Here is a 15,207-nt window from a genome sequence, read left to right as displayed (position 1 = left end):
AGAAGGTATAATTCTTTATAATGTTTTCCAGGGATTTGCTGAACAGCCCTAGAGAGGTCATTACCCACAACAAACTTTTGGTACTGAAGGACCACCTTTCTACAAAAATCTCATCTCTTGCACCTGACGACACTTTTCGATTAATTAGGGGTAAGTCCAGATGCTGCTCTATTTGGCCATCTTCAGTGCTCTAAAAGAATCCAGATTTTTTACTTCAATGTCTTGCAACAACTGAAATGAACAAAAAGCTCTCTAAATCACAGGTTTCAGTTGACAGGTTAACAGTGAAACCCATTTCAGTCAACTTCAAATGCAAAGCAGATTTGGCAAGAACCAGGGTGGGGATGAGTGGGAAAAAGAAAGCCCTGGTGGCAGTCTGACAACTCCCTCACATCTACTGTCTGCTGTAATACATCAGCGACCTCTGAGGACCCAGCCAGTCTGCTGAGCTTGGCCTCCAACTCAACCAAATGAACATCTTTTAGTTGGCATTCCTTCATTACGTACAGAAATCTGCTTTAGGTACATAGCTTCAGCAGATAATTTAGAAATAAGAATTTATGGTTGTAAATTAAAAGGCCAAAATTGTATGAATCTGACTCATAAATCACAGTCCTTACCCTAATATCCAACACTTTAATGACTCTGACTAACTTCCTATTTACCTTGTGCTGGGGTTCACTAACAGACTTCTTTGCTTTTAGGGGAAGAGCCAAATGTTTCTGCACACCCCATGCTGTTTTAGGAAGTTGCCAAACAAAGAAATAAGGAGTGTGCCAGCTGCCTCTGTACCTCACTGTGTGTATATGTGATACAGCTGAGTCAAAGCATCCCATATCAGATCATCAATTAGCTGTGGGTGATGTGGGGGTGGGGGAGCTTTAACATCTTGGCAGTCTTCCTGGAGCATAGTTACAGTGATGTAAGGTAATGTCAGAGCTGGAGTGATTTGCAAGAGGATCACTGAGGTCTTCAATACAGTTCTACTCTCACTCCTGATGGCTTGTCCCTGAGGTTTCTATCACTGACAAAACACTTAAGATATAGTTCAGGTGTTGGATGTCACTTTTCATTGAAATTTCTCAAAATGCTAATTTTCTACTGCATGGTTTTCCCTTAAGCCAATGTTTTTAACAAGAAAACACTGCTTATCTGTTCAGATAAGTGTTAAAGAAAACAGAAATGACAAGTTTTGAAATAAGCACTACACATTGCCCCATAATTCAAAATGTGTGCTAATTCTATTTACAACTTAGTGACTACTAACCATACCTGTAATTGCTCATTAAAAAATATTTAGGATGCTGAAGAGTCAGAAACAAAAGAAAGTAAACATTCAATTTATAATACACCAAATACTTAAAGTTATGTTTTATAAGTCAATCCTACCTACACCATGCTAGCAATAAAGTATACTCTATTAAAGAATTGCTTCTCAATGTGATACTTTGAAAATGGTTGCCAAGACACTCTTAAACTTTTTCCAAAATCATTGAAAGACCTCTTCTAGTCTTTCTAAAGCAGGCTCAATGTAATCACCACTTTTCCTAGTGATCACGAACTAGGTTGTCCTGCAGCTTAACAGAGCATTATAGAAAGAAAGAGACACACATATATACGCACTCTGTATGCCCTCTGCTAATTCCAACACAGCATGCAATATGAAAATCACAGCACAGGATCAGCTAAAACATAATTAACAACTCTGAAATGAGTCTTGCATTTTATCTACCATGCATCAGTCTGGGCAAAACTACTTTCACTTAAGGAATGAGTTCCATCTACGAGGTAGCTCTTATGCTTCTGAATCCGAGCAATCCAGCACACCAAAAATAATGAAGTCATTTATCATATTCTTTCCATCCACATTGACTCATCCATTCAACAAACATACACTGAGGAGTCTCTTTTTAGCAGACACTGTTCCATGCCCTAAGGATGCAGCCTCCACCTCACTCTGCACTTCAGAATGTGGAGAACCCTGAAGGGAACATTTTTTTTCCAAGAAAGAAGATACTAGTTAATAAAACGAAAAAAAAACATATTATTAGATCTTATTCAGATAGTTTAAAAACAGGAATTTTTCTCAACAGTTAATCACTATCTACATAGTGATTTCATATTTTTTTAACTTTTAATATACTGTTTTATAAAAAAGATTATTAGCTTCATTGAACAAACTACAAGGAACCACATTACGAAGGAAAGTGATAACTCAAATAAATGATTTTGTTTCCATTTTAGAGAGAAGGCACACATATACATGAGTCCACATAACTTTCCTATATCTTACCAAGTTGGATTTTTTTAATACTAAGCTACAGAAAGCAGTAGCATGTGACAGAACCATCTTACATAGAATACAAAGTGCCCTGAAGAGGATCATTTTCCACTGCATTTTCTCTATTTTCACTTACACTCAGAAACATAAACCAGATTGTTTCTTACACTTATCTACCTCCTGCTTTTAGCACTGTGCTGAGAAAATAGGGAGTATATAATAAACAGTAGTTAATTGAATGAAATGTTTTATTATTGTGCTTTTCATTATATTCACTGAATATTTCTTCCATTTACATGACAAAGAATGTTATGTAGGGGCATTTCTTTTGCGGGTCCTCTTCCTCTAGATATACTGGTAAAGCAAGATGGCCTTCAATTAATATTTTCAAGTAAATGTAACAGCCTAGGTGAGAGTTACATGCAACAAAGAATGGCACCAAAACAATGGGTTAAGGTGAACACTGCTCTGTACATATTCAGAATAAGCTAGTATCTATTTCTATTTCCAAAAGCAGATGAAACTAATCACATAACAATGCTGAATAGTAAAGATTTCATTTTTATTCCAAACAACTAGATAGGAGATAATGCCAGAAAAAAAAATGAGAGTTCCTAACATGTTGATATGTGTCTGAATAACCCAGTGAACTCCTTCAGAGATGAAATATCATCCAAAGCAATGAGAGTTTCTCTCAATAAAAATATAGGCAACATTAAAAAGTAAAATTAAACAGAAAAGATTAACCAATAAACTATATTTCTTTCCAGATACATAGCAGTAAATTTTAGTATCTTTGGGGATATTTATGAGATCCATAAAACAGAATTGAACGTTATTAGTAACAACATTAATAAACTTCCCTCACTTTATTTTCAAAAACCTTCAGTAAATAATTACTATCTTTGAAATACAGACTATTTCTACATAATGTATATATCTCACAGAAAGGAGTATATGATGTCCCCACTCTTTACTACTATATCTTATGTTTTCAATGGAAACACTTGCTCTCAAGAGTAAACCTCAAGCCTGGAAAGGTGGCTCATGACTGTAATCTCAGCACTTTGGGAGGCTGGGCTGGGCAGATCATTTGAGGTCAGAAATTCAAGACTAGCCTGGCCAACATGGTGAAAACCCATTTACTAAAAATAGAAAAATTAGCCGGGCGTAATGGTGGACGCCTATAATCCCAGCTATTCGGGAGGCTGAGGCAGGAGAATTGCTTGAACCCGGGAGGCAGAGGTTGCAGTGAGCCAAATTAGCACCACTGCACTCCAGCCTGGGAGACAGAGCGAGACTTCATCTTAAAAACAAACAAAAAAAAAGAGTAAACATTAAAATTCAGTATATGGTTCTTGTTAGGTATTAGTTTCATTATAACTCTGTGATGAAGCAATTTGGGAAGGGAAAAGGGAGGGTGCAACATAAAGGAGCGAAGCCTCCAAAAAAATCACTAAGAAGTAAAAAGCTCCTACTAGCATCAAAACAAATTGCAAGTCACATAATATGGTTGTCAAAAAACTCCATTTTATATTGAATAACTGTAATGTTTTATATTGAAATTTTCACAATTTTAACAAAATTGTCTAAAACCTCTGAATGGCTCTGCTCTTCTACTTAAAATTTTAAAATTCACTTCTGTTCCAAAAGAGATAATGGTCTAAGTTCAAAATAGTCGCTCTCTCTTTTAAATTTCTGCCCACCTTACAAAACACTGCAGAATGCAGTCTACCTGTAAGATACCTTCCAAGATATTGGCAGGCAAGGTGAGCCAGCATATTCCAACAGACAAAATTGCAATGTGATCTTATTTTGCCTCCCACTGTTTTTAACATTTACACAGTGGGTGAAGTTCTTCCCCTGCAATGGCTGAAAAATCATACAATCGTGACCTTTTTGATAACTCTTACGTAATAAAATGCCTATATTTTCTTTAGGTTGCAAAATACAGTCTCAATCTGACCCCTAGAAAGTGAGTCTCCTGCTATAATTAAGTGATGCCAACATCACTCCATATTCCAGCTGTTTCCCCTGTTCCTGGATAAAGCCTCCCACCTGGGAATAGATAAAGCAAATGTGGTATATATACAGCATGGAATCCTACACAGCCATAAAAAAGAATAAAATTATTCCCTTTGCAGCAACACGGATGGTGCTGGAGGCCCTCATCCTAAGCGAGTTAACACAGGAACAGAAAACCAAATACTGCATGTTCTCAATTATAAGTGGGAGCTAAACACTGAGTACACATGGGCACAAAGAAGGGAACCACAGACACTGGGGCCTACTTGAGAGTGAACAGTGAGAGAAGGGTGGATGAGAACTGAAAAACTACCTATCGGGCACTATACTCATTATCTAGGTGACAAAATTATCTGTACACCAAATCCCCTGTGACACATCATCCACCAATGTACCAAACCTGCATTGTATATGAACCTAAAATAAAAGTTGAAAAGAAAAAAGAAAAAATATATTTTTAAATACATATATATATGTTGTGTGCGTGTGCGCGCGCGTGTGTGTGTGTGTGTGTGTGTGTATATATATATATATATATGAAACAATTAAAAATACAAAAAGCACTTTTTAAAGCCTCTCAGTTAGGAAGGGCATGAGGGACACTTTTCCTTTCTGATCATCTCCTATCCTGTTTGCTAGCTGTTCATTCTGAGCCTTCCAAATGGCATTAAGAGATGGGGAGTGATAATGAGGGGGAAGAGGCATGGGGAGCAAGATGTTCTTACTTAAATTACCTGGCATTGTCATCAGTGGGCATCCCATTCTATGAACCTGGAAGATATTCAGAAAAAAACTTAAAAAATAAAAAAAAATTAAAGATGTTAAGAGAAAGAAAAGCTCTTTCATTAGCAGGGTGCCTATGAAGGGTTTTAGAGACATTCCATTGCTGAAGATTCTTTGACCATGCCAAATTTGTTTCTAATCTGGTTGTTTGTTTAACTGTTTAACCGTTTAACCTCTTTCCATACCCTAAGGAACCCAAAGATCCAACTGGAACTTCCATCTGCTATGGTCTGTTCAGAATTCCAGGCAACCATGTTGACCAATGTCTAATATTATTTCACAATGCCTCGACCTGAAGAATGCTATAGCAGGAGAAAGAATGTCGGCTTTAACAATCATAAGACCTGTATTTTGAATTCCAGGCCCTTTATTTCCTGATTGCCCTTGGAGTAAATAACTCTGAGTCTCAGTTTCCTCATCTATAAAACAATACCTTATTTTAATATTTTAAATAATTCTCTAGTCATGACTCATAGAAGGGCATTAATAATTGGAAGACCAATTACACAGAATGCAGAGGAATGATGATCTGGTTATTCATTGCTCATAGCAAACCACCTATAAACTTAGTGATTTAAAGGAATAATTTATTATTATCCTATGGTTGTGTGGCCTCATCTGGGTAGTGCTCTGATATGGTTACAGATGATGGCTAAGATTTCAGTCATTTGAAGCCTTACCTGGGCTGGACATCCAAGACGGCTCATGCACCTGGCCAGTAGCTAATGCTAGCTATCAGCTAAGTGTTCAGCTGACCTGACAACCAAACCACCTACACATAGACTCTCTATGTGGCTTGGCATTGTTACAATATAGAGGCTGAGTTCCAAAAGGGAGCCCTCCGAGAGCAAGCATTCTAAAAGGCCTATTGGGAGGCCGAATGCCTTTATAGAAGTTAGTGCATGACATCACTTCTGCCACACTTTATTGGTTAAGAAATCAAGGCAAGCCCAGATTAAAGGAGGGGGAAATTAAACTCCATTTCATGATATGATGACAGTATGCCCATGTCAGAAGAGAAACAACTGCTTATAGACTATCTACCACAAATGACTGTGGAGGAAAGTGGAAAGCCAAGGAAGGGGGAAAAGTAGTACCGGTGAGTTCCCTAAAATGAGATGTATATGAGGATAAAACTACAAGTTCTGAAATTTTTTATCTTTTGCTTTTAAAATTTCTAATTGTTGTATAAAGTAAACAAAATAGCAGTACTCTGGTACACGTATGGTACATGCTCAAAAAATTTCAGTAACAGGAATGAAGGCATGGAATTATCTGTTTTCTGAAGAAGACAGTAAGAGAGTATAAGAATTAGTGACATAGGTCCCTACTTGTTCTTCACCACATATATAGGAGAAATACTTGCTTTTTATAAGTGATAATAGAGATGCATAACCTATAATATTTGGAGACCACTGACAGGGTGTCCTGTTTCTGTCCAGACGTGGGGATGACTTCAAGTTTACTACAAGGGATTCATGCACCAGTATGTGCTTAGAAACAGAAAAAGACTAAAAAAGCTAGAATGGATTTCTAGAACACTAATTATTAAATCATGGTATCTGTTGACTTGCTTCTATTGTTTTGGAATATGACTAGCAGAATCTAATCTGACAGAAGTGCCTGAGTATCTATATTTTTGCCGAGATAATACTCATCATAAGAAATGTATGTGGTAGATTATAGACAGCTACAAAGTATGTAACACTCCTCCCATTAAAAGATGAGATCCACATTACCTCTCCTTAAATCTTAGTGGGCTCTGTGACTACTAATTGACCAACAGGATATGGCACAAGAGATGCTGAACCAGTTTCTGGGCCTTAGGATGCTGGCAGCTTTCACTTTCTGTCTTTTTGTGATACTTGTTCTTGGAAACCAGCTGCATGCTGTTGAGGGAGCCCAAACAGCCCAATGGGGAGGACCATGTGGGGAGGAACTGAGAACCCTGGTCAACAGCCCATTTAATCTCCCAGTTAACAGCACCAACTTACCAGCCATGTAAGTGATTCATCTTAGAAATGGATCCTGCAGCCCCAGTTGAGCTGTCCCAGTTGACACCACATGAAACGAAGTCAAATCCTATCCAAATTGCAGGTTTGTAAGCAAATTAAATGATTATTGTTATTAGAAACCATCAAGTTTTAGGTTGGCTTATTATACAATGCAATGTCCTAACCTTAGCTGTCCAAATTGTAAGTTTAATATTGCCTTTCCCCAGTAAATTAAAGATAATGAGCTTCATCTAACATGAGAATCTACCATCATATTTTATGGTGAGTAATGCAACAGATCTAAGCTATAACGTGACATGCTATCACGTAGATATTAAAAATAGTGCCCCCCACATGATCACCTTCATCTCTGAATGTGACCCTACTGTCACACATCAGAAGGTAGAGTCCCCCATAGTCATCATAGATTAGCCTCAACCCATCCTTAGCCTTTTGCCTGATTGCTCCCTGTAACCAATGATATCTATTGGTAAGATTAATGATCTGGGCAGTACGATACGTGATTATGAAAGGGAATAAAACTTCAGACTAATAGGGCCCAATCTGTGTCCTCAGCCTCATAAACGGTCCATTTTGACCAATTTAACCTCAAACAAATAAAAAAAGTAACAGAAAAACATATTGAAAACTTCATAAAATCAATTAGGTTGTTTCATACAATAGCATTAAAATGAGGCTCCATTGTAGTGAACCAAAAACATCTAGAGGCCGTATAGACAGTGTTATACCTTAACTTTATAATTAATATTTTATATACGTGGTCTATGGGAAACTGGGAGTAGTCACCAAGTCAATCTACATTGTTTATGTACAATAACACTAAGAAATACCAGTAACACTAGTAACCAGTAACACTGAGAAAAGTCCTAGATCACCAACTTTGTTAGAAACACTAATAGTCGCCTTAAAATTATTTAAATATATATTTTTTATTTTCCTGCAACAGTACTTTGAACGCCTCCATTTGGAGATATATAAATATATATACATATACATAATCTGTAAAACAAGTTACGTGTTGGACAGGGGCCAAGTGGAGAAAAAAAGTATCAATGCAGGATAAAACATACAACAAAAGGGAAGTAAGGAACCATCTACCCTGTGCTTCCAGAAAGCAGAAGAGATCAGAACTAGTGATGTTAGTCTTAGTGAAAGACACCAAAAGGACCTGAGGAAGTGCTCTGTGAAAGCCATGGTTACCCTCTGATCTCACCATGGCTGGCATAGCGCTAGCGAGACAGAGCTTGACAGGTTTCATTCTGGTTTAGTCTGGTGCCTAGACTAGCAACAGATTCATTTCATAATTTTTAACATGACATAGAAGAAAGTCTAAATGTACAATATGCCTGTGTGTCTGGAGATTTTTCCCTTAGCTTGATGCATTGCCTTTTGATGAACATTTATCTCAGCAAATCTTATTTCTGTACCCTAAGGAATTTTCTAGTTCTAGAAGAGCTTTTAAATCCTTTGGCAGAGATTCACTCATCCTAGTAAAACAATAGCTGGCAGATACACACAGTCTACAGGAAATCAGGGTAACAAGTTAGGTCATTTTTTAGGTGAGCTACTTAGCAAACTTTGATTTGTCCTTCACAAAATGAAGATTTGTTTTCTTAAATGAAACTACATTATTTCTTTTTATTCTCTATTCTAAAAGTCAATAAACAAATCATCAAATAAAATCTGGTTTATACCAGCTTTCATGACTCACATCTGGGCTATGTAGCTCACAACAATATTTTCCACCATAATATTTCTGTAAAAATAATCCTAGAACATATTAAGGGAATCCAAAGAAAACAATGTAGTTTATTTGGAGGTCAGCCATCAACACTTACACTAAAACTTTTCTCACCTCCCTATAATTTTGATACCTGACCTTTAGTCAGTAAGATATAAGTATGTAGAATATATCTTTAAAACAACTAATTAGACTATATTCAGTTATTTTGCCTAGAGATCAGGAGGAAAGATGTAAGTAAAGTCAAATCCGAATTAACTCCTCCCCATATACCAATCAGCTGCTAGTTCTTTCTTATCTAAGAATGCCTTCCACATTGTATTAGGATTTGAGAGGAAGTCCCATGAGGGCAGAGGCCACCTTTTCTTGCTCACCATTGCATCCTCTGACCTAACACAGCTCCGGCACCCAGTAAGCACTTAGCACATATTGGGAGGATGAATACAGCCTAAGACCTTCCTCAAAGCCATCTTTTCTACATTCTAAAATCAAATCTATATTAACACCCCTCCTCTGACTTAATAAGTTATTTATAGAAAGACCTTTTTAATACTTTACATGCATGAGTCAACACACTGGGTTCAGATAGATATGTGTAGCAGGGCAGCTAGCTGGCACTGACCATCCAGTCTGAAATGTACCTCTCACCCACATGCTATCCCCTTCTGCCCCCATATCTCTTGATTCTCTTTCCTTGTTTTATTGATCTTTGTAAAAATTATTCTCAAGTATGTTCTATATGTTTAATGTCACTTGTCTATTGACTTCTAACAGAATATAAGTGCATGAGATCAGGAACTTTATGTCACTCTATCCAGTGTTCCTACTGCCTAGGAAAATGTCGGACACACAGCAGATGTTCATTTTATGTAATGGATGTATAGGAAGGAAGGAAAAAAGGAAGGAAGGAAGGAAGGAAGGAAGGAAGGAAGGAAGGAAGGAAGGAAGGAAGGAAGGAAGGAAGGAAGGAAGGGGGGAGGGGGGGGGGGAGGGAGGGAGGGAGGGAAAGAAGAAACTCAGTGGGTTGCCATGGTAAAAATGCTTATGGGTTGAATTGTGTTTCTTCAAAGAGATAATGCTCAAGTTCTAACCCATAATACCTGTGTATATGACTTTATTTGGAAATGGTCTTTGTAGGTATAATCAAATTAATATGATGTCATCCTGGATTAGAGTAGGTCCTAATCCATTATGGCTGTTGTCCTTATAAAAAGAGAAGAGATTCAGACACACACAAAAGGAGGACAGCCATGTGAAGACAGGCAGAGATCAGAGTTCTTCTGCCACAAGCCAAGAAATGCCTGGTACTATCATAAACTGTAAGAGGCAAGGAAGGGTACTCCTCTAGAGGCTTCAGAGGGAGCATGACCCCGCCAACATCTTGATTTCTGAGTCTCAAGAATTGGGAGAGAATAAATTTCTATTGTTTTAAGGCACAGTTTATGATACTTTATTACAACAGCCCTAGAAAACTAATACAACTGGGCACAATAAAAGAAGGGTATATTAAGGGAAGAGTCTCAAAAACCACAGTGGAAGATTGTAGCAAGACAAACTTTGCCTAACTAAAACATTTCCTGTAATATTCAACCAAAGCTGGTTGTAGAACAATGAATAAATGAAAGATGCACTAGGAATTTTAAAAAGGAAATTCTTAGAGCAACAGGTTACATTATTCTTTTTAAAAGCCTAATTATTTTTCTTAGTTTAGTATTTAATCTCTCTTTCCTTAATTTTTAATGCAAGTTTGCCTAACAAATACTATCTTTGGGATGCCTAACAACTTAAGAAATAGACAAATCTGACACTAAAGTTCAATCTCTTACTACGGGCTAATATTTTACCCCATATGCCAAAATGCAACTTTTCAGATGGCAGATATGCAATTTGTTACTTTTATAATTCTATTAATTTTACTGGGGGTATTTTATGTTTAATTATATATTTAATATTTAATTTTTTTGTTTTGACCATATTTTAAAGCAAATCCTGTTTATTCCTTTGGCTATCTAAGCATTAATATATTTGAAATACAAAACAGACAATAATCATACTACTCTAATAGCTATTATTTTTTAAACACTATGTGTTAGACATAGTTATAAACTCTTTTGTAGATTAGTCTTTTAAGTCTAAATAACTTTAAGAGAAATACAATTAATAACCCATTAATAATTTAGCAGGTGGAAACACTGAAGCTTTGAAATGTATAATGCAATGTGTCTCTAGTATTTCACCTTGGTTACATGTAGGCTCTGACAAGCCAGATATCTAGTTATAATCATTTCTCCATAACTGTGGGGGATTGGTTCCACGACCTCCCGAGAATACCATAATCCACGGAGTCCTTCGTGGATTATGTTCGAGTCCCTTATATTAAATGGTGTAGTATTTTGCATATAAACTACACACATTAGGTATTACTTACAATACCTAATACAATGCAAATGCTATGTAAGTAGTTGTTATACTGTAGAGTTTAGTCAGTAACAACAGGAAAAAAGTTTGTACATGTTCAGTAGAGGCACAACCATCCTTTTCTCCTCCCTGAATATTTTCAAATCACAGTTGGTTGAAACCAAGGATACTAAACCTACAGAAATGGAGGCCGACTGTATAAACAAGTCGTATGTAATCTGTCTATATTCCCATAGCTAGTAAGTGGTGGAGCCAGGTTTGTGCTCAGGCGATCTGGCTCCAGAGCCTACACCTTTATGCACTGTTCCATATTCATGTCTTTTTAATGGAGATATGTGTTTTTCCTGAAGTTGGCTCACTTATAGACATTACTGACAGTACTATAAGTCATATAGTAAAATCATTTCTCAGTTGCCAGTAATGGTGAAAATGAACACTCACCTTTTGGATGAATCCTGTAATATGGTTTGTTATGTTTGACAAGATACAATTTGGAAGCTTCACAATACTTTGTACATTAGGAGACATGACTTATTAATGTACCATTAATGGAAAGTGTTACTAAATACTAAAATTCTGCAGAATCAATTGCTGGGTTTTTTTTTGTTTGTTTGTTTGTTTGTTTGGCTTTTGAACTACACTTACTCTCCATGGCAGCTTAAAAAGAGAAGCCCCATGAAAGTTTTAAACTCTATCCAAACCTAGGACAATCCAGCCTCTGTCTAGATGTGCCTCCATCCATCTCAGATTTTGATATAATTTGTCACTCTGCCATGTCCTTGTTCAAATACTGCAGTATGTGCTCTCTCAGCTTTTATGCCAGAAACCACATGAGTCTCCTAACTTTAAGAATATGTTGGGTAAATATTCTTACCCATGAACTGCTTTTGAACACTTAATGGTTGGCATCTAATATTATATATCACTAATTTTTATCCTCTTCACTTCAAAAAACATAAAATTCACCCTTTGAACACATTGCATGTCCCTGAATATGTAAGCCCTGTAACCAAATCTTCAGCTGCCATTCTCATGGGAGTTTTTTATCTAATGAGATTATACTGAACTCAAATCTAAAATAGATTTGCATTTAGAATTAAAGTGATAATTCTTTCTTCTTCATAAAATTTGCTGCCAAAATAGGTTCATAGTTAGAATACCTCCACAAGGCTCTTGATGGCTCACAAAACTTCTGTTTTCTGGACTTGAAATGTGTAATGAGAGGTTTCAGTGATGTCAAACTAGTTATAGGGAGAATCTGATCAGCCACCTTTAAATTTCTAGGAGTCGGAGCAAACCCATTTAAATTTATATTAATGAGTTAGTACAAACTTTCCCTGGGAAGGTTGTCTATGATCCTCAGTTGGAATTCTGCAAGCATAAAAGCAAGTAAGTCTGTCTGGAAGGCTTTATTTATTAAATTACCAAATCACAATAAAATAAAACTAGAAGGAACTGTGCAGATAATCTGTAAACTCATTATTTTACAGGTGATAAAATTGAGGCTGTGGAAGACACTGACTTTACACATGACCAGGTTTCTAGTCCAGTGTACTCTCCACTGATTCAGACTGTTTCTTGCTTCTCAGGGCCTGGTATTCTGAGGCAGTTTCTACCAATAGTCACACAGAGAATGAGTTTTTTTTTTTTTAAGGTACAAAGAAAGACTGAGAACAAATAATTCTTTTAATTATCAGTTTTTACTCTTAGTCTCCACCCTCTGTTCCCTGCTTCTTCCTCTGGTTCTCACCCTCCTCAATCCCACCTTGCCTGCCACACTCCCACTCTCTGTGTCACCCCCCACAAAAGAAACATGAAGCTGGGCATGAGTTCTGTTACTTTTGTTTTAACCTCTCCTATAGCCACGCCCTTATTTTCAATAATTCCTGTCTATTATTTTCCATAAACTTAACAGGAAATTAACATCCTAGCACAAGCAGCCTCCTATGACTTTGTCGACTAATGCCTGAAGGAAAAAGCTATTACTTTCTGGTGGCCAAGTTATAGCTAAAATTTTAGTTTTTTCTTGAGATCACCTTCTATATGACAATATAAAATTACAAAATGCCAATTTAACTTCTGAAAAATCAACTTCTTTTGTTACCCTACTAAACAGAAATCCGTGTTAAAATAAAAATAGTTGTACATTTTTTATCTCTATGCTATTATAATTTTCTGAAAAATAAGTCATTTTTATTTGTATCTGTGTTCAATAATGAGATGGAAAACCTATATGTATTACTTGTTTTCTAATTAGAAAGGAGGCTAGAAGATACTATCTGTCATTTATAGTCTTACTTCTAATCTAATAGAGGCAATGAACCCATATCAGAGCCACCAATTGCTTTGAGTTCTCAATCAATTGAGTCTTTGTATATTCTATAAGGGAAAAATTCATCCAAAAAACACACTATGAGAAAATCTCTGTTTTCTGGAAGACATTTAGTATGATGTCAGCCATCTGAACTGTGGTTCTTTTATTGGTTCATTACATTTTATTTTGAAGATTAACTGATTTTGCTCTTCAGTGAACCCATATTTCTGAAACTGAAGATTTCTTGAGATTACACAGACATCCATTTCGCTTCAGGTACTTGTGGTTTATCTCAACTGATGAGATATTCAGAAATAACTCTACATAGCAGAATTTTATGAACAAAAGCAATTCAAACTAGACACAAAGACTATCCAAAAGGTTTTACACCAGACACACTGTGGTTCCCCCATGGAATGCAGGGAATTTTAATAACATTATTTAATGAAGATCTGAAGACCAGACTAATTCTATCATGTATCAGCTATGGTAATGATATGTTTAATACTGTATACACAGCAGTATCTTAATAGTAGAATTATTTGACAAGCATATAGAAATGTATTTTGCTATTAAAATCAAATCAAACCTGATGAGGATAATGTTACTAAGATTATAATAATAGAAAAAGGTTCAAAAGTACTTTATTGAAATCCAAATTCTGGAAACTAAATTCAAATTCCTTTAGAGCACATGGAAACAATTTTCTTTCTTTTTAGTACTCAAACATATTATGATTTATTCCCTATAATATTGTTATTTCACTGTTTTCAATGTCACATTGCTTATGAGGTTTCTGCATTTGTAATTCCTCTGAAAAGAATATAAGTAGACAACTATTTTACTGATATGAGTGGATATCTTTCCAGAAAATTTTATGGGTGAAATGTAGAACCAAGACTGAATAATGTGGAAACTGAATGTGAGGGTAAGTCTTCAGAGCCATAAACTTCCAGGAAGCAAGAGTTTCCCAACCCTGCACAATTTTATCAATTACTCATCCCATATTATTTAGTACTTAATATGCATAAGATACTAAGTATGCATCTTAATATGCATATGCATAAGATATTAAGTACTAAGTTATATGGGATGAATAATTGATAAAATTACTTAATATGCATAAGATACAAAGTACTAAACAATATGGGATGAGTAATTCATAAAATTCTATAGCAAAAAAAGCCCTATATTACTCTTTGTGTAAACAAATTTTCACTGAAAAATAAAGCAATTTTGAAATTTTTCAAATTTGCCTAAAACCTTTAAATCAGAGTAGAATGAAAGTCCATGCAAATTTCTCCAATGAGTTCTTAAAGTGTAAGCTGCACTTTAAAAATCTATACCTGTAGGCATTACATCCAGTCATTAACCTTGTTTGAAATAGTAATGGATGAAATCAGTTAGTGTTTCCAAGAGCATGCAGAAACACATCTGAACCTAGCATGTTTTTGCTGACCTTAAAATATATAAGTACTTCATTTGTAATGCATAAAACATGCATGCATATCTGTTGTAACAAGAAAATGGGATTAAACGGCAAATGAAACAGAAAATAACGCTTTAACATTTCTATTATTTTAATCAATACTACTTTTGAGTATCAGATTGTAAGTCACTGCAATGCTGT

The 15,207-nt window shown here is 35.9% G+C and overlaps 2 long non-coding RNA genes across 3 annotated transcripts in view; one reads left to right on the top strand and one right to left on the bottom strand.

Moving 5' to 3' along the window:
• LOC131382112 (uncharacterized) overlaps positions 1-5,858 on the bottom strand; it is a 165,188-nt gene extending 159,330 nt beyond the window's left edge. Inside the window, exons 1-2 of the long non-coding RNA XR_009211285.1 lie at positions 5,770-5,858; positions 5,041-5,077 (exon numbers count right to left, since the gene is read on the bottom strand). This is a non-coding gene — a long non-coding RNA (uncharacterized LOC131382112). The remainder of the gene's footprint in view (positions 1-5,040; positions 5,078-5,769) is intronic.
• A 158-nt stretch (positions 5,859-6,016) lies between these two features.
• LOC131382111 (uncharacterized) overlaps positions 6,017-15,207 on the top strand; it is a 54,428-nt gene continuing 45,237 nt past the window's right edge. For both annotated transcript variants that reach the window (XR_009211283.1, XR_009211284.1), the window contains exon 1: positions 6,017-6,188. This is a non-coding gene — a long non-coding RNA (uncharacterized LOC131382111). The remainder of the gene's footprint in view (positions 6,189-15,207) is intronic.

Source organism: Hylobates moloch, unplaced genomic scaffold (assembly GCF_009828535.3).
Source record: "Hylobates moloch isolate HMO894 unplaced genomic scaffold, HMol_V3 SCAFFOLD_2, whole genome shotgun sequence".
Taxonomy (NCBI): domain Eukaryota; kingdom Metazoa; phylum Chordata; class Mammalia; order Primates; family Hylobatidae; genus Hylobates; species Hylobates moloch.
Note: the sequence above shows the minus strand (reverse complement) of the source record. Positions and strands in the feature narration are given on the sequence as shown.